The 21,090-nt window shown below is 32.4% G+C and overlaps 2 non-coding genes across 2 annotated transcripts; both read left to right on the forward strand.

Moving 5' to 3' along the window:
• Trnav-aac (transfer RNA valine (anticodon AAC)) lies at positions 1-73 on the forward strand. Its single transcript has one exon. It is a non-coding gene; the product is annotated as a tRNA-Val (tRNA).
• A 16,512-nt stretch (positions 74-16,585) lies between these two features.
• Positions 16,586-16,658, forward strand: Trnav-aac (transfer RNA valine (anticodon AAC)). The gene has a single exon. It is a non-coding gene; the product is annotated as a tRNA-Val (tRNA).
• Positions 16,659-21,090: the final 4,432 nt, after the last annotated feature.

Below are 21,090 nucleotides of genomic sequence, written 5' to 3' on the forward strand. Positions count from 1 at the left end.
GTTTCCGTGGTGTAGTGGTTATCACATCCGCCTAACACGCGGAAGGCCCCCGGTTCGATCCCGGGCGGAAACAAAATCATTTTTTAAGGTCGATAAAGTCATTCTGTGTAGTTGACGGATTCTTGTACTAGGTAAAGTTTTGTGGAAACATAAATAATATCAATTTTTGAACAATTTGATCATTTCATAATTTACACAAAAAAATCATTTTTTCCAGTTCAAAATTTGAGTTTATGATCAAAAATTAATGACCCGAATTTCATAAGTTTCAAATCACGACTGACATTTGAACATCAGAACAGCTAAACAGAAGAGAGTATGTAAATGCTAAACTCTAATGAAACCCATCAATTGATAAATGACATTTTTACTATCTAAACAAAGAAAACTCATCCAAACAGACAAAACAAAGCTAATTTTATCTCAGCTAAATGATCTTCCACTAAAACTCTCATCAAAATAATGATGTGACAGCTGAGTTTGAAAAGCGATTAAAGTTTTATGCGATTTAATCGAGCACTGCATACCCACCCACCCCCACAATTCTTCCCTGACAGTGAAAAACATCATTTTTATGCTGGAAAACCCACCCCCCTTGGCAATAAATGGCGGAGGAAAGCGAAAGCGGAACCGAAGAAAATTAGCTCGAGTCGGGAAAAGAAAATCTGAAAATCCGCGCACCGGAAGAAGAAGACAAAGATTTTGAGCAGGGGGGGGGGGAGGGGGGAGCAAAAAGAAGAAGGACGGGTGAATGAACGAGAACGACGAAACGAACTCGTCATATTTCCTTCTTTTTTGCCTGTCGTGTCACGTTATCTTTTTGCGGGGGAGAAGCGGAAAGGGCGGTTTTCTTTGACTGTCTCATTGGGGAATAGGGTGGGTGAGAGGGTATTTTTGAGTTTTGTAAAAAAATTTTTTTTTATTCTCAAGCAATCAACAATTTTATGAAACAATGAGTTTTAACTTTTTATATGTAAATGTGAACGAAATTTTTGAAAAAAATTACACAAATAAAAAACTGCATAATTTTAAACAACAACATATCTATTAAGATTAAATCAAAGATTCCTGAAGAATAAAACTAAATAAATAATAAAATGCAGTTCTAGCACTTGGAATGTCTCCTTTGGTAATAAGAATCCGTTTAAAAGGAATAAAAACACTTATTTTTGGCATTTTCAATTGATTCGCAAAATTTTAATATTTTCAAAGATTTTTATTCAGAGAAAATTTGATCAATAGTTTCCGAGTGATCGAAAGTTGAAAAAATAGGACTTAGTAGGGAATACGATTTTTGCAGGGGTTTTTTTTTTCTTTATTAAGTATTTCTAATAGCAAAAAAAATGCCTCGAAATGCCTTCAACTAATAAACCATGCACTGTATGTTTAAATTTATTTTCTAGTGTTATTTGATTTAGCATCTTTAAATAAGTTTTGAAATTTTGTTTGACTTTTTTTATTTTGTCCACTGCAATCACTTTTATTAAATTCCATGTCTTCAGTACCAGATTGTGCACCTACCTAAACATTAACATTAAAGATGTCTTTTTAAGTCCCCTAAACAAAACAAAAAAATAAAATAAATAATACGTTTTTCCAAAATATCTAAGTATTCACAAATATTTTATTTTTTGCGAAAAATATATTTTTTGCGGTGCTGTACATTGGAATTTCATTAAAATCAATACATTTTTAAACAAGCTCAAACATGATAAATATGAAAAATGCATTTTAGATTGTTTTCAGTTGAATAGACTTCTGTTTTCATGGAAAAATTTATTTTTTTTTGGAAAAATACTTTTTTTGCCCCCTGATTTTTCAGACCAATTTTGAAGGGAGCGGGGGGGCGACATTAACTTTGAAAAATATTTGCAACGGCCATATTTAAAAGAAATGTTGACACATTTTTTGATAACACTCTTAAACCTAAACTTATTGAATTTTAAGTTATTCGCTCATTACACGAACCGACAAGATTCTCCCTCTAAGAACAATAAATTTGACCTTTTTTAAACATTAGTAAGTAAATTTGAATCAAGGTTGAAATTTTACTGTAAGCACTCATAATTTTGAACTGAAATATTAAAAACATTTGAAAAACATGAAATAATCTCGAGTTATCGTAATTTTGGTTTTATCAAAGTGATAGTTTTGACCATAGAGCAATTCCAGCTCAAATCAGGATTTTTTCTGTTACTTTTGTACCCGACCCTCTCCGATTTCAATGAAACTTTGTAGACATGTTATCCTAGGCCTATATAAGTCATTTTTGTGTATATGGAGCCAATAGTACTCGAGAATAACAGTTGAGAAGGGCGTAAGATATTTAAATATTTTAGTATTTTGCAATTTAAAAATTACTGTATCTCGAAGCCGTTGCATTGTATCAAAAAGTGGTCAAAGACAAACTTGTAGGAAATTGGACGGGCTTTCTGATAAAAATACACTGAAATAAAAATACACGCCACTTTTATGCCATTTTTCAATTTTTAAGTTTAAGAGTTTAATTTTAAGGTGATGTCACGATTTTTTTTCGCTCAAAATTTTTGAGGAAATACTCTAAGATGTTACCAAAAGACTGACGAAAAATGCAGGATGGTATGTCTCTCCTAAAAAAATACAAAAATCATTTACTAAAACTGTTTTTTTTGAAAAATGGTCTAAACGTCAAAATTTTTAAAAACCGGTAGTGGGAATCGATTCCCCAGATAATTTTACATTAAAGTCTCCATATTGTCCTATGTCCAATTCTTGTGAAGAAACAGCGGTTTTAAAAATAAAAATGTTGAAAAAACAGGATTTTTGGTGGTTTTTGGCATTTTCTATATGACAGACTTGGTTTTTCAGTCTCGTAAATATTTTTATCGGAAAGCTCGTCCAACCCTTGAAATGTTCAATTTGATTTTTTTCAAACGTGATAACCTTAAAATAATCATATTATTTCTGCACTTTGAAATACGCTCAGTAATAACTGAGTTAGTATTATAAACGATCAAAGAGTCATTCGATGATAGGTCACAACTTTTCATTTTTTTGATAGCTTAAGAAAACAGCACGCAATTCAGTCTTTGTTTTTGACACTAAACGATTGTCTTTAGATCCGTTTTTCATCTCTTCTGCCAGATTTCTTCAATTCATGTTTTATTAAAAATGTGCATTTTAGATGGATGGTATCGAATATTTTAGAGCATTTTCTGATAAGTGAAAAAGTCAGAATTAATTTGAAAAGGGCGTTGCTTTAAAATTGCGATGAAATTACCTGAACTCCGATTTTGATTCATTTAGAAAAAAAAAAAACATCTTTTAGATTAGGCCGTTGCAAATATTTTTCAAAGTTTATGTCACCCCCACCCCTTCAAAATTGGTCCGAAAAATCAGGGGGCAAAAATTTTTTTTTCAGAGATCTTGAAAATTTCAATATTAGTCTAATCAACTGAAAACAATCTAAAATTACTTTTTTTTGTATTGATAATCATATTAAGTATGATTGAGATCGTTTAAAAATATTTTGGAGTTTAATGAAAATAGAATGTAAAGCACCGCAAATTTTTTTTTTTGCAAAAATATTTTTTTTTAATGCTTTGAAATTTTGGAAACATATGATTGCTAAACAACTGGACAGATTTATTCTGCAATTTGAAACATTTTTTGCATTAGAATGTTAAAATCGTGGCCTGTAATTTAAATTTTTTAAACTTTTTTTTGGGAAAGTTAATAACTTTTAAAATTCCACGAAAGATTTTGTTTTAGTGAAACATAAGATTTGTTTGTTGGATAAATACAACGATATAATGAAGGAATTTTCACACAAAAAATATCAGAAGACTACCCTAATACCAGCCTTTACGCCGGAAACTGCTACGAAATAAAACAAGACAAGGAAAGAGCCAAAATCATTCTTGAAGGATGAGGCTTTTCATTTCCCGTTGGAAGCAACCACACACAAAAATATCGTGTACACACACACTCAGTCTGAATCCTGGCAGACACCATGCTCTAATGAAAATGAAAGCTCAAATCACGGGACTCTTCTGCTGGGAAAAATGTAAGGAGAAGAAAAAAGTGAGCCAGCATTTTGTTCTTTTCATTTTGGCGCAGGATGCTGTCTTCGCATGTCGTCGTTGGGAAATCTCAGCTGCCATCTCAGAAAGGGAAGGACAATCCAAAAAGAATGAAGGAAATTTAAAAGTGGAATGGGGCAGAGAAGAGAAAAAATGTTCCATCAAATGCGATGTTTTAAATTGGGGCTTAAAAAAATCGCATAAATTGTATTTTTATTTATTATTAAAATGTCGCTTCGACGAAAGACTCATATTTTATGCGGTTCATTCTGCTCATGACAACGGGAAGATGGATGATGTGATGTTGCTGGTTGCCGGAGACCTGGAGTTTGGGTAGCAATTTTCGGTTTTTATCTCGTGTGCAGCTGAGCGGAGAGTGACGACGACGGTGACGATGGAAAAATCTGGAAAATTAGTTTAATGGTTAATTACTTTCAGATCATTTTTCATTTCAAATTTCTTAAAATAATCAGATATTTGTGAAAAATGCAAGACAAAAATTGACTTTACTTACTGTGCATTAACCTCAAGGTAACAACTTTCTTCTGAGGACGGGGTGGTAATGGGTACGTACCCTTATGATTCAGTACAAATTCGATTAAGTGTACCTTAAAATGCTGGTCCCCACACAGAGCGTCGTTCGTAAGAGACACACCAGCACAGTACCAAAGTTGGAAAGCGGATTTCCGCCTCAGGGAGTATTTTCTTCTGTAAAAACTTCTCCTGCCGTTTACACGAGTCCCACCGAGAAGCAGGTGATTTCCTTTGGACTCATCTCTTTGCATCCTTTTCAGGAGGAGGGTAATGGGAAAAATTTCACATTCCAGGAAATTATCTCATTTGAATTGTTCTTGCAAAAAATGGTACAAGCATTTTTTGCAGTGAAGAAAAGAACTATCTCTGGTTCTTTCAAATGAAATATTTTATAAATGCTAACTGAACATTTGCAACAACTCATGATACATTTTCAGACTTATCTGGTGATTCACAGTGATTATCAACCAGCATAAAAAGTTTTCTTCTGAGAAGGTACAAACTTGAAAAACCACTTTCATTAGAGTGCTCAAATTGAAACAGGAGGATAAGTAGACCCTTTTCTTGTAATTTTTCTTAAAAGGTGACTTTCAGAGAAAGTATTAATTGTAGATCACGTCAATTGAAATGAAATCGTTATAAATTGTTTTCACACTGATTTATTTTCGATTTTTATATATCAGCAATTCTATTTGAAAAGGGCCTAAACCGAAAAAAAGTTCTTTCTGGGGGTTCCTTGGCCAACATTATTAGACCCGTATTTTTTTGTTTGGCCATTAGGGAGACCTACATCGTGCTAGAGTGGTTTGATAAATGGCAATTTTCGTAATTTTTCGCAAAAACCACTTTTTCAAAAAATCATATTTCCGCGTCATTTCATCCGATTTTAGCTGTCTTAGACGCAAAAAAGGTGATTAGTTTGGCTATTTGAGAAAAATTATAAGAAGTTTCAAAAATCTAGCTTTACATTTGAAAAAGGCGTTTGAAAACTTTGAAATGCCGTTTTGACCGTGTCTGGACCAAAGAGCCTTTGTCTGAAAATATTTTTACCGGAATCCTCGGAAAAATTAAACTAACATATAAAAAAAATTATCGATGACGAACCGTACGTTTCCGAGATATGATTTTTTTTCAAAATTAAAATAGAGTTTTTCGACGCGCCACGCACAAAAACAGGATAATGACAAAATCGGCAAAAAATCAACTATTTACACTAAAACTGCAATAAAAATTTCAACGATGACCTATACATTTTTGGGTACCAAAAGTTGCGTCTTTCAATAACGACAATTTTGATACCCAAACATGTATAGTGTACAGAAAATAAAATGATGGTAATATTCATCTTGAAATGGCGACAGATTTTGTGGCAAAAATATGTGTAATATCACATGTGAAAATGATCAATTTTCATCAGTTTCTGATGAATATTCTTCAGGTTCACATTTTTACACATTTTTTATGTAATGTTACTGAAAAATGAGGTAATATTCAACCTACCAAATTTTCAACATTCCAAAATTCATTTTTTTCTGTGAAGTCGAAATTTCGCAAGCACTGGTTATGAAATTTGAAATGCTGTAGTCAATTTCTGGACTTTTTTATAAGTAATCAATTTAGAGTTGATGTTTAAATATTATCTTCTTGATACTTAATGGAGAAATAGTTTTGTGAGTAGGAGCTTAAGCATATGAAATTGATTAATAAACTCTCGATAAACTTAGAATTTATAAAACATCTAGCTTTTATTACTTTCATACACTGAATATGAGAAGCAAGATATGATATGATTTGTGATATTGATCTTCAGAGAAATTTTCCCACAGAAGGCAAATTTCACGATTTAGTTTAATTTTGACGTTAACTGTGCTTATTTATCAATCAAGGAACTGGAAAGACTTCTTAAAAATAAATGCTGGAAATCTCTTGGAATGGCTCAAGCTTATAATGCTTTTTATGTGAAAATGTTTCACTTCACTTTTGTTCGTTTGAAAAATGTAAGCTATAGAATGTTGAATTCAATTTAATGGAACTTATAACAAAAGGTCGAAAAACATAAGGTCGAATTGACAAAAGATTGGAAGCCAAAAGGTCGAATGGGCAAAAGGTCGAAAATAAATATGAATATTGAAAAGAAGCTGTTTTGAACGGTTTTCAATAATTTCACTTCTACATTCTTCAAATAAAACGTGCCCCGGTTTGTTGGAAACCTTTTGAAAAGGTGAGGTTTTTTTATTATAAAGCTATATTTTTGAAGTCAGATTTTTTTAAGGATCTAATGTGATCATAAAGAAAAGGATAGGATAGAAAACTTGCATCAATTTTTATTTTTTCAGGATTTTTATTTTTTCAGAACTGTTTATATTTGATTTTTATTTTTTCAGAACTGTTTATATTTGAAAGAATGGGAAAAGGGACTAAAATATTCCAACCATTTTTTTAAAATAATATAAAAACTTACAAAATATGTTCGAAGTAGTATTTTTTAAGGAACCGCTAATATTTGAAAGAATGGAGAAGTGAACAAAAATATTACACCAGTCAAGAACAGGCCTAAAACAAAATAAAAAAAAAAACATTAAAATTCTTTTTTTTAATAAACTGCTCGTATTTGAAAAAATGGAAATTGGCAAAACAGCTCGTATTTGAAAAAAAAATGAAAAACTTACAAAAACATTCAGACAGTCACGAACAGGTTGTTTAATAAAAAATACTTTAAAAAATATATAGAAGGCGACGTAATATTTTGTAAGTTTTTCCATTCTTTTAAACATGAGCAGTTCTTTGAAAAAAGTCAACTTCTTTACTATTTTATTTGTTTTATCTTCAACGAACTGCAATAATGAAAAAAATGGAAAATTTTACAAAAAACACTAGGGCAATCAAGAACAGGCTGCTCAATAAAAAAAATTAAGAAATTTTATAGAAGTTGACTTTCTTTTCAAAGAACTGCTCATGTTTAAAAGAATGGAAAAACTCAACAATATTACGACAAACAAGAAACGGTTGCTTGGTATTTTAAAGAAATGGAAAATTTACAAAAAAACATTACGACAGTCAAAGGTTGCTTACAAAAAAATAAAAAAATAGAAGTTGATTTTTTTAAGAACTGCAAGAATGGAAAATCTTACAAAATGTTGTGACAATCAAGAATAGGTTGTTTGTCCAAAATATTTCAGAAGTCGAACTTTTTTTTTTTGTAAGAACCGCAAATATTCGAAAGATTGAGAAAAACACAAAAATACTACGACAGTCATAAATAGGATGATCGAAAAACAATATATATATTCAGAAGTCCATTTTTTTAAGGAAGTGCTCATGTTTGAATGATGGTATAACTCACAATATTATTACATAAACTTATATTTTTTTGGGGATTGGAAATCTTCTCAAAATATGGTTTGGAAGTTATTCTGTTTAGTTTGAAGAAAAAAAATAGCATAGCTAAATGAAAGGATAAACTTACAGAAAAAAACAGATTAATGTTTTCAAGAATATTTTGACAGTTTATAATAATTATTATTTGTTTAACATTTTCACATTCTACCTTTTGTCCTTATGATGTTTTGTCCATTCGACCTTTTGTCCACTTTCATCCTATTGTCCATTCGACAATATGTCCTTCATACTTTTGTCATCCATCCGATTTAATGTTGATTTTTGATACGGGCCATCCATAAACCACGTGGACAATTTAGGGGGGGGGGGGGGTATGGCGATTGCCCACGATCCATACAAAATGTTTTTTTTTGTATGGACAATTGTCCATCAGGGGGGGGGGGGGGGGTTAACAGATTCTCAATAAACTGTCCACGTGGTTTATGGATGGTCCCTACGCTAAAATATGCATTTAGGACCTGTACGAATCTCCTACGGTGGTTCAATTTCGATCCGGTTCTATACGATCAGAGTGTTAATGACCTTTAGATTATTTTCATTGAACTCAAGAAATGTCAAAGAAAAATAGAAAAAGAAAATGCCTGTATTTTTTCCCTCTTTTTTCACTTTTCATTTTTCGTTAGCTCATCCATCAAGCATGATAAGACCGGCCTTACCAAGGCCATTGACCCCGGCGAATGTTTTTCTTTTTTCATCCGGTCCAAACCTGTGTCAATCCACTTGATTGGGGAAAATATTTACCCCCGGGTGCAAACAAGCTGTGTCAAATTTGTTGACTGTTTATTTTTTCGTTTCCCTCTTTGTTTTTTTTTCATTATTTTTCGAGGACACACACACAATTTGCGAAAATTTGCCAACATCTTGACGAGAAGAGCCTGGTACAAACATGAAACAGTGTTCCCAAATAGAACAAAACAACGCCCCGCTTCAGAATGTGTGACTTTGGTGACCCAAAATTCGCCGAATCGGTGGCAAGTGCAAGTGCAGAAGGGCTGGCAAGAGTGTTTGCAGTTTGCTATATTTAAAAGTTGCACCCAACACAGAGAGTCAACAGAGTCAACAAGTCTGGCCGTGCTGCTGCCGCTGCTTGATGAGCGTTTTATTTACTTCAAACACTTGATCGCGGGGTTGAAAAATTTATATTTCATTTACTCGAATGAAGGACTTGTTTGCGTTCCGATTTGTGAAACCCGGGACCCAACCGGCCCCGAGGGGGGAAAGGCGCTGATGGGCCGTGAAATTTATGTGAAAACGTGCAATCAAATGGACGGGGCAACTGCTTGCCAACAAAAAATCTGGCAACACTGACCAATAAAGATTAATTATTTTATCCTTTCTTTAAAATAGATTATCCAAGTTTCAGAGTATTGCCCATTTGACCCCACACCCCCCACACGTGTCGCTTTATTTGTTAACAAATTCATCACACAACAAAAAGTTTATTATAATTTAGCGTACACGAGCTAGCAGATCTGTCAAACACAATCCCCCCCCCCCCTTGCTTTCCATCCAATTGTGGACCGTCAATTGCAAGCTCTTTGCAATGCTGTGAAGAATGTGCAAACGAAATTCTTGCCATGGCAAATAAAATTAGAATGCACTTTCCAACGGCGGCGGCTTGCTGATGAAGTCATTGTTTACAAAACAGTATCGGGTGTAATTCAGCTTGTTTGGTGTCATCACAGCCGTCTGACGTTTGAAGTGGTCAGTGTTTACAGGGTGCAAAAGGATGGCTCGTGTAGCAGAGAATTTTATTTTTCTCAATTATTTGACATTTTTATTGATACCACCGACCAACACAATTTCTGCACAGACTCAACTCGAGGGGAAGCATGAACTTTGGGGTCCTCTGAATCACGTGGATTTAGAATTTTTCAAAAATAGTTTGTCTGGGCCGAATGGTTTTTCTTCAAAGTTTGAATGAAGAATTAGTGCGGTTAGGTTCTCCTACATATTGCATACATTTTTTGGGTTGTATGCAAGAGCGACGAACCGCCCTAATTCTCCATGCAAACTTCTGAAAGAAACCATTCGGCCCAGACAAACTATTTTTGAAAAATTTGAAAAATCGAGTTGAGCCTGCGCAGTCATTTTGTCATTTTTTGTAGGTCAGTGTAATTTGATGGCATCTTTTGAATTAATACCCTTTTGATTTCAGTTTATGATGTTAACGTTTAATTCCATTTTGAATTTAAATGTAAAGTTATTCTTGCCTGTGTTGAAGTAGTAGCAGCATTGAAAAACAAAATCATATTAATTGTAATTGGAATTTTATTGAAACGATATCCTGTTAGTTTACACTGTATAAAAGGGCAAACAAATATTTAAACCTAAAAAGTTAAATAATGGAGAAAAATTTGCACTAAATAAGAAAAAAGCCAACAGCAAAAATATAACAATGTTAGACCTTAAAAAGTAAATGGAATTTGCTCAAATTAATATAGCAGAATTTATTCTGAAATTTATTTCAAAACGTCGATTTTTTGAAAAAAAACTCCTTTTTTCATTCATATGTTTTTGTTATTAAATTCATTTTGAACTTTTGCTTTACGAATAAGTTTACTTCTGATGTTTCATGATTTAATGTTTAATTTTATAAATTTCAATTTGCATTTATCTTGTTCAGTTTATGAAAGAATTTGAGCAACTCTCTACGTTATCGGCCGATTTCGATAATTTATTTTTATTATTTGAATTGGCTTTAAAATGGGGGGCCTTTCCCTATGGAAAAAGAAGCTACTTTGTGTTATTGGTTCATCCATACAAGTCTCCATACAATTTTGGCTGCTGTTCATACAAAAATTGTACAAAAATATTTAAACAGTTGAAACTTTTGAGTGAATTTTTTGATCAATTTGGTGTCTTTAGAAAAGTTGTAGGTATTGTTGACGGCTATTGAGAAAAAAAGGTAAACGGGAAAAAATATTCAGCAGATTTTTTAATTCAACTATTTTCTCTACAAAAACTCAATTTCCCAAAATACACATAATTTAGAGATTTTTTAATATGTTTTAGGGGACAAAAATCCGCAACTTTTGAGCTATAGAGAAACATGGTCAAAAAATCTGCCGCTGAATTATGATTTTTTGAAAAAATGTGATTTTTGGAAAAAATCGAAATTTTATAGCAAAAAGAAAAAATGACCTCATTTTTTTTATGTAAAATTGAATTTCCAATCCAAAAGATTTTTTGATTAAGCCACCGAAAGTTTGATTTTAGCGAAATATTTGCAGTTTTTCGAGATTTTTTTTAAGTTCAGCAAATTTACTATAAAATTGTCTAAGAGACATTGAAGATTGGACCTCTGGTTGCTGAGATACAGCCACTTTAAGAAAAAGAAACACAAAATTTGAATTTTTCTAAGTCTCACCCACACCATTTTCTAATGTCGATATCTCATCAACTACACCCAAAGTTCAAGACCGAGGGGATCCCGAAACGAAACATGAGGAAAGTACTATTTTGCGAGAGTAAAAACCTCTCGCGTGTTCATTCGTTCATTGAAACAGTTCATCCTATTGAATGACTTATATGGACAAATAATTCATAACTCAGCGACAGGTTTTTTTTATCATGTTTCTCTATTGCTCAAAAGTTGCGGGTTTTTGTCCCCTAAAACATATCAAAAAATCTTGAAAATTAAAAAAAAATACGTATTTTGGGAAACTGAGTTTTTGTGAGAAAAAAGTCACGAGATATCGAAAAATGGATTCGTGATCAGGGACCAAAATTATCCCTAAGAGCATAGTTTCACGATAATCGAAGAGGGGTCGGGGGAACTTTTTCCGAATTCGCGTGGGTTGGCCGAGGATTACCCAAATGTAATATTATCATTATATTTTTCATTGTACCGATTACACACATTGATTTGAACTTTCTAATTCGAAGCCCTAATCAATATCGAGGGAGGTTCGAGTACTGAAATTGAAATAAAAATATACAAATGTCAAATTCTAAAATCATGCCAAATAATAAAACAGTGAAGCATGAAGTGTTTTGATAACAGTTATTCATAAATTTCAAATATCAAAGATTTATTTATTTTATATAAAAAAAGTTTTTTGCAGTTTTACGTTTTTTTCAGATCTGTGGTCTCAAACTTCAAATTTCAATATAATTGTAAATAAGTCCAGTGCAAATAATGTTCTAAGTTTTAAAGTGATATGACCGGTGACACACTCTACAAAAACTTTATTTAGGAGACTGGTTCAAATTTTATCAAATTTTTCAGGCTCCCTTTGGCAAACAATAAAAAAAGTTTAACTTCAAGCCCATTTAAATATTCTACAGCAAAAAGTATCACAAAATACGTAATACATTATTACAGTCATCCCAATATAAAGAAGTTGCAAAGTATCAATGAAATTATGAGAATTCTTACAGTTTTATTTCATTTTCCTGTCTCGTCTCTGGTCTAAAAATTAAAAATTGGCAAGAAGTCTTAAAGTGCCCTATTTGGTGAAAATTGCAAAAATAAATGTTAACAATGTATTTGAAATAGTTTACAACCAATACTTTGAATACAAAGAGACGAGTTGTTCCTTTTAATTCCGCTATATATTTATATATATTATTATATATATTTTTTTACTACTTTCAGACTTCATCAGTATTCTGTTCTCGAGGAGACGAAATACGTATCTGTCAAGATATTAAAATATATAGCGGAATTAAAAGGAACAACTCGTCTCTTTGTATTCAAAGTAATGCATTCTGCTAAAACGCTCAACCAAACCACAATTACAACCAATAGTTGATTCCATCCATTGAACATTTCAGTAATTTTGTTCAAATTTTGTGAAGCATTTTATAAGGGATGGGGTGAACAGAAACTAGAAATATAATTTGCAATGGCCTAATTATATCGAAAAATGTATATTTTCGTTTTGTCTCCTAATTCTTGACTTTCATAACAACGAATTATTATTATTTGAATCCTCGGTGATTTTTTTTTGATCAAAAAATATAAAAAAAAATCATCTGCATAGGCTGAACTTAATAATATTTGAGCTCAATGTCATCAACCTTCAGCGAGCCACGCTCGCCAGTAAATAAAACCAGTGAAAGTTCGCAATAACTTGAAAATTTATTATCATTTGAATTTCACACGCAGTTCCTATTTTTAGCTCCCCTTCTGACACTCACTCTGCTGTGACCACAACTCATCACATCACAGGCTTTGGACAGGCACGCGGCAGTGCGCCAGGCCTCAATTTGTTTACTACGTCTTAATTTTATGTTTAATTTTTTTCTTTCGCAAATTGTGTGCGTGGTATCAAAAAAGTATGACCTCGAAACGTGCGATTTTCAAAACAACACTCAACCCATCATTCATCGTACCCCACCAGCCTGGCACTTTTCTCCTCCTGCCAAGTAGCAGCTACTAGCGCGAGTAATCTGTTCCGCACGTTTACTCAAACACACCCCTCGGCTCTGGTGTGGGTCAAAAATAACGTTAAATGGTCGAGCTGCGAGCGAATTGACCCTTTCTTGACACCGTCTCCCAACAATTTTATAAATTTCTGCTTGTAAAATTTGATTTTTTCAGTTTTAATAAATTGAAGTTATTCTAACAATCTTGAGATTCAACTGACATTTCTGAAAATTTTCCAACACACAGTCACTTGAGGGTCACCTCAACCGCAGTTTCAGGCCAATGTAAACAAGCTCAGTCCATGACGACGACAAAGACGCTCCTAATTTCGTTCTAGGGACGAACAGACTTCCGCTTGAATGTGTGTCTTTGTGTGTTTGTGCGATATGGTGACGATGAAGTCAAATCAAGAGTGAGGCAGAGAGAGAGAGAGAGAGAGAGAGAGAGAGAGAAAAAAAAGGCAAACTAATATGCAATAAAATAACAACCCGGGCGTGCGAAAGGAACTGGGTCAACATTTTGCGCAGCACACGACTTTATCTAATCACATTTTTGTTGTTATTCTTTCTTCTTGGTATTATTTATAAGCTGTTTTCAAATGCTCTCTGTTATTGTTTTGAATCTGCCCACCGCATGGATGACAATTCTCAGTGTCGGAAATATTATGTTACGTCTTTTAATTGTATTACCGTCAATTTGATCATTATCAAACCCTGCTATTGCTTATTAAATTGCGCCATTTTTTTTCTTAACTCAAAAATTTAGTTTTTTTTATAAACATTGGCAGCCACATATTTATCATTAAAAATCTTTTGATGTTAAGGTAACTGAAGTCAAACCTTTATCTTTTTCAACACATGACATTTTGAGGTTCCTTGCGCCATCGTTTTCATAAGTTGATATGATCTTCTGAAAATGTTAGAATTAAACTTTTTTTCTTTAAAATTTCAGCTCGAATTATAATTAGGTATCAATTTTGTCCAATTTTTGTTTCTGACTTCATTCACTTAATGACAAATCAGATTTGTTTATAATAAACTTCACTTCACTCCTCATACATTTTGTTATGACTTGAAGTAAGTTGAAGGGAAGATATCAACACATTAAATTGCTTATTCAAACCTTAAGAAAAGTAATGATAATAACTAATTATACTTTTTTTTTATTAAGGCAGATTTTTCCTTGAATTTTAAATGGCGGAGTCGTTTTATCGCTTCAAAAAGTCACAAAAAATATATACCATTTCTATAAACTTATGATTTGTTTTGGTTTTTATGTTTTGTGGATGTTATTTAAAAAACCTCACATAATTTATTTGACAATTTTTTTTTAATATAATTTGAATTTTTCAGCTTCCATTATATCCCAACTAGGGTAACATTAAATTAATCCAATGATTACTGATTAAACTGTAGCTGAAAGGATCTCTATAATTCTACAATAGTTTAGAATTAAGACAAAATGTATTATGCTTAGTATAAGAAATAAACATGAATTGAATTGATATTCCTCTAAACGGAAACTAATCGTAAATTTTCAAAAGATAAAATATTGATTGAACTATTTACAAGTTACAATGGAAATGAGAAGACTCTACTAAATCATTAAATCAAAAATTTCGTAAAATATTTTATAAGAATTAACCTCTTTTAACACGATAAGAGCAAATTTATGAACTAAACTGTTTTATGGGGTTTCTATTGAGTCAATAATCATCTTTTACCTTAAGTTTTACATTTTTAATTTTTGCTTTTTGCCTTTTAAAAACTTAAAAATTTGGAAAAACGTCTATAAAATTTGAAAATTTTGAAAAACTTGTTGATTAGAAAAACTTCAAATTTAAAAAAAAACTTCAAATTTCATCAATTGGAATTCTTTGTATCTCCGAAACTAATTGTCTAATTATATATGTTTTAGCTGAGCAAACTGAAGCTTTAAAAAAAATCAGTAATGACTTTCTTTCACAAAATATGAAAAAAAAATAAAAAATTAAATTTCCGAAAATTATAACCTATAATTGACTATATCTTCAAAATGGTGCACTTTATCAAAAAATCGGTTAAATTCTTTTCGATTGCAAATTTAATTCAGCTTCAAGCTTCGGCACTTTGTTGATTGCTGTTTCTCAAATATAATTTGCTTTAATACTAAAGTGAGGAACTGAAAATTGGTTTGCAAACTGTAGAACATTTTCTCAGCTTTTCAAAAATATTTTTTTCGGGGGTGGCATTCCTTCATAAATTATATAAAAAAATAATATTATTAAATTTCAGGTAATTATAACCTTAACCTTGACCAAAATCATGCAATTTATCGAAAATTCTGTAAAGTAATTTTTTATTGGAAATTGAATTCAGCTTATTATCATATATTTTAAATTCCGCATTTTTTCAAATCAGATTCTGCACCATCATGCACTTTTGAGTCTCATAATACGATTACACAAATTAAAAAAAAATATCAAATATCTTTGAATGATTGGATTTTCCTTGTATTTTTTCTCAGTTTTACAGTAAGCTTTTTACCTGGTAGCGCTCAAAATGAAATTTTATGTCCTGAACAGATAAGCTGAAAATAGATGAGTTATTGGAATAGAAATATTTTTACTGTATATCTATTGTAACTTAATTCAGCTAAAATAAATTGTTTGCTTTTGTCATTAATATTATTGTGAATTTAAACTCAACATATCTGAAAATGAAATAATTTGCATTTTCATTAATTAAATTCTTCTTTTTTTCACTTACAGATTTTTTGTAGTCATTCTCATTTAAAACTTTTATCAGCAAACCCTATTAACCCTATTTTTCATTTCTCCAGAAAAGCATTTCTTTCGCACTTTTGCCGCCACCACCGACCATGTTGTGTTGGTCGCCTGCACGCGATAGCATAAATCATAATTTTATGAATGAATGAAAAGCATAATTCAAATTTATTGTTCTCCCGGCCACGGACTTGGGCTGCTGCTGTTACTCTTAGAATTGTTCCCGCAGTGGTGTTTAGCACTGCTCCGAAAGTGATGCCAGGCAATAAAAAGGATGCTGCTGCACTGTCCTGGCCGGAGGAGATCTTTTGGCAGAGCAAAAGGAGTTGGTTGATGCTCTTCCGGTTACAAACGACCGGCCATGAATATTTCGAGCGAAATAAAAAGCCGCATCAATATTTTACCGTGGCGAACCGGGGTCATACTTGAGAAAAATTTCCACTTTTGTCAGCTGTTTCCGTGGTGTAGTGGTTATCACATCCGCCTAACACGCGGAAGGCCCCCGGTTCGATCCCGGGCGGAAACAGAGAATCTTTTTTGTAAGTCTTTTGCTCTTTGGAGTTGTTCCGAGTGTTTAACTAAAAAATGAGTTTGTTAAGCCTTCTTAAATAATTTGAGAAATTCTACTGGTTAAATAATCCGAGCAATTGAATCAAGTACAGTAAAACTTTATCTCAACTTCTCTACAGGATTGTAATGATGAGCAAAAACACGAAAGTATTCTGTTTTTCAAAAAAAAATTCCAGCATTATACCTGGAACTATAAAACGATTCTTTTCATCCCTTAAGAGTCTAATTACGTAATCGCCGTATCGTAGCAGAGAAATGACTTCCTAGTCCAGGAGAGAGATACAAAACTGTCAACGTTTAAACAACGCGATGACGACGGCCACTAGGAAAAATAACAATTATACTAAACGATAATTGAAGCGATTAATTAGAGAGCACGTACCGCCCCGACGACTGGAAGAGACGTGCTTCGCGTCCTGGGACATATTTTCCAATATCTCCTCGCCGGAGCCCACACCTCCATCCCATATGTGTCACCCTCCTAGAAGATGCCGAGCGAGGGACCGGTTTCTCACTTTGGTGCGTGAAACTAATCTACCGGAATGCACGTCAATCACGGCTGTTATTGCAGTGCAATGTTTTTGAGAAAAAGGAAGGGGGTGTAACACCTGTTATGGAGCAATTCCAGCTCAAATCAGGAATATTTCTGGTACATATACAAGCCATTTTTGTGTATATGGAGCCAATTGTACCGGAAAATGACATTTTAAAAGGGCGTATTGTTTTAAATGTTTTTGTATTTCGTAATTCAAAAATTACTGTATCTTGTAGCCGTTGGTTTTGTCACGTTTATTTTTCTATCAATTTTTTTGAGGAAATAGTCTAAAATGTTACAAAAAGACTCATGAAAAATTCAGGATGGTATGTCTCTCCTGAAAAAAAATGCAAAAATCAATTTTAGTAAATCAAAAACTGATTATTTCAAAAGTCGCCAAAACGTCAAAATTTACAAAAAGTTGTAGTGGAAATCGATTCTCCAGACAGTTTTACATAAAAGTCTCCATATTGCCCAATGTCCTATGTCCTAGTTAAAATACAGTGATATTAAAAATGTTGAAAAATAAGGTTTTTGATGATTTTTGGCCATTTCTATGTGACCCACTTGATTTTTCATCCTCGTGATATTTTTACCTGAAAGCTCGTCTAATTTCCTTTAATCTTCACAAGGACTGAATATAGCACATTGGTCAATATGGAAATTTTTATGTAAAATTGTCTGGAGAATCGATTCCTGCAATCTGTTTTTGAAAATATTGAGCTTTTTCCAACAAGAAATAAAAACAGTTTCAGTAAACGATATTTGTATTTATTTAGGTGCTTGCTATTTCCTCAAAAAATTTGCACGAAAAAAATCACGACATCACCTTAAATATTATCTTTTAAACTTAAAAATTCAGAAGCCTTATAAAAGTGGCGTGTATTTTTCTGTCAGTGTATTTTCTCAGAAAGCCCTACAATTTCCTACAAGTTTGTTCAAGAAACAGTAATTTTTAAATTACGAAATACAAAAACATTTAAAAACCATGCGCCCTTTTTAAATGAACCAGTAATATTCCAGAAAACCAGAAATATTCCTGCTCAAGATTTTTAAAAATACCTTTAAAAATAACAACTTTAGCATAGTCAATAAGATGTCAAAGATGATATCAAAAACTAGTAAATTAAAGGTAGTAAATACAACATGGATCCTTGTAAACAACAAATACATTTTTTAAATAGTTTTCACGGATTTGTAGATCACATTCTGTATAGCTTTTAAAAAATAATAAATGAAACATGATTTTTCCAAAGTGTTTCAATTTCAATATAAATGCTAAAATCAGTGTTATTGAATTAAATGCAAAAAAATAAAACAATATTGTGATTGGTTGATCGCATTTTTTTTTCACATCTAGGCTTTGAAATTTTTAATTCATGTTTATGCCCCATCTTCAAAATTTCAGATAAATGAGAGGCATAAAAACTAATTATAGATTTAATTTGAAAAATCTTGAAAAATCGATTGTTAATTTTTCAGAATAAATTGTACAAAGCTTATTTCGCATTATTCATCAAATAATGTTTTTAAATCTTTGATTTTGGGCCCATATGGTTTAAAACGTAAAAGTTTACGGAATAAATATTTTTTATGAATTCATTGATATTTTGCATATTTTTGATAGTAATGAAGCATTTTGTGATGTTTTGTAAAATCAAGCTTGAAATCAAGTTTTTTTACTCTCCCTCGACCTTCTCCAGACCCGAGAGACAAACTTTTTAAATAATATTTGTACTAGACTTATCTAAAAAACTAAATTCGATATTTCATACTATTCCACACTTTAGAAACAGCTTTACTTTTTTATTCCGAACATTCACACAAATAAAACATAGTGCAGAATTAAAATTCCATCTTCTTTTGCATTAGCTGTTAAAAATTCATTTGAAACTGTTGCCATATTTTTGAAATCAAAATTAATGTTCTAAAACTAAGGAAAAAGAAAAAAATAAGCATCATTTACAAATGTAATATCTAATTTGCAATCTAAAAGTTCTTGTCAATGTCAATAATACGATGTACAAATCGATGCAAATATGTGAATCTATTGTGAAATTTTTTATCCTTCAGATTAAAAATATGTTTTTTTGTAAATATTTTAGATGGGAAAAAAATATTTTTGGAATTGCGTCGTGATACTACTTACTTTTCCTGTCATTCTCGAACGACGAAACAGCCTACTTTTCTTTACCAAAAATAACAGAATCGAATAGTAACCCTGTTCCAAACAAATGCTGAACATTTCTACTTTTCAGCAATTAAATAAATGCTGAAAAGTAGAACTTTTCAGCACTTGTTAGCAAAAGTTGTACTTTTCAACATTTTTTTGATTTAAACGATTCATTGACTCAATTCATGGATATTTGTCCTATAATTCTGTTAAATATTGTTTTCCGGAATTGTAAAAAATGCTGTATAAAATTCGTTGCAAAACTTGATTTTTTCATTACTCGTTGTATATACGACTCGTGCTGAAAAAATCCTCTTTTTGCAACTTGTTGCATTAACTACTATAAATTACAATACTAACATTTTCAAATCAACATTAAGACCCTAAAAGACCCTAAAAAATCATTCACGGTTGGCAATTTGACATCAAAATCTTGAATCAGAATGCATGAATTAAAATAGTTTTTTTTTTTCTAGACTCTTTGTCAAGATCTATTGTTTACAGTCACTGCACCAAGATAGCACGATACCATCTGCAACCATAACTTGTAAAATAACCCAAAAACACCTTATTTCAACCAAAATATTTTTTATCATCCTCAGCTCAGATCTTTTTTAAGGGGGAGAATAAAACAGTCACTTTCACTTGTAAAGTAAGTAAAGTAAGTAAGCATTTTTCCATTACTGATGTTCAGTTCAAAGATCTGAAATACATTACTCGGATGACGATCGAACCATGATTCGCAAGCAGCTTGCTTCGTGGATTGCTCGGCCTACTCCGAATGTCGACGACTCTCACACAAGACCATGCTCAGAGAGGAACGAATATTACATCTGGGAATGGTCTTTTATGTCAAACTAATGTGTAATTTTACCTCTAAAAATGGGAAAAATTTACGACTATTCCAATGTTTTGCCACTTTTTCAGTCTAAAAACACCTTAAAATTTGTTTCTTATTAAAAAAAATAATAAATGTAAAAACTACATCGATAATCTCTCATTAGGCATTCCACTAAATTTACCTGAAAAATTTTATCAGCTTTTCTATGGCCACCTTTTTCACTCCCCCAACCATGACTTTGTTTGTTGGTATTGTCATTCTTTACGATTATCGGTACGGTTATTGTGCACCATTTAGCTGTTCATTTAATCCATTATTGCGTTTAATGTGCGTTCGCCTTGCGCTTCATCGTTCCTTGAAGTAGCGTTGTAGGCGGGGGAGTGTTTTAATGGTTATCCACCACCCACTGCCACCCACTTCCACCCACTAGTATTTCCCACCACCACAAATCGATTCGTGAAGAATAATTGCATCTTAACGTTTTCCTATCACCTTAAGCCCTCCACCCTGAGAGCAAAAAAACAAGTTACGTTTAGTTCGTCTGTCTAAATTAATCCACCGTTTAGTGGGCGGATAACGACCGGCTTTTATTCTTTGCGCAGCGTTTTTATTTTACCACTTTCCCCCCGCCAAAAAGTGAGCCACGATACTCACCAGGAATCGAAAAACCAGGAATTAATCTGGAAATTATGGCTTATTGAAGGGTACTTCTCTATGGTGTGCTCGAGGCCTGTTTATGGCATCGTTGCTGCAGGCGGCCACTCGTTTATGGCGATTAGCGTCATAAGAACCGTCGCTATCACAAGGCTGCCATCCAAAACACATAGTGTGAGCCGGGG

This window comes from Culex pipiens, chromosome 2 (genome assembly GCF_016801865.2).
Source record: "Culex pipiens pallens isolate TS chromosome 2, TS_CPP_V2, whole genome shotgun sequence".
Classification (NCBI taxonomy): domain Eukaryota; kingdom Metazoa; phylum Arthropoda; class Insecta; order Diptera; family Culicidae; genus Culex; species Culex pipiens.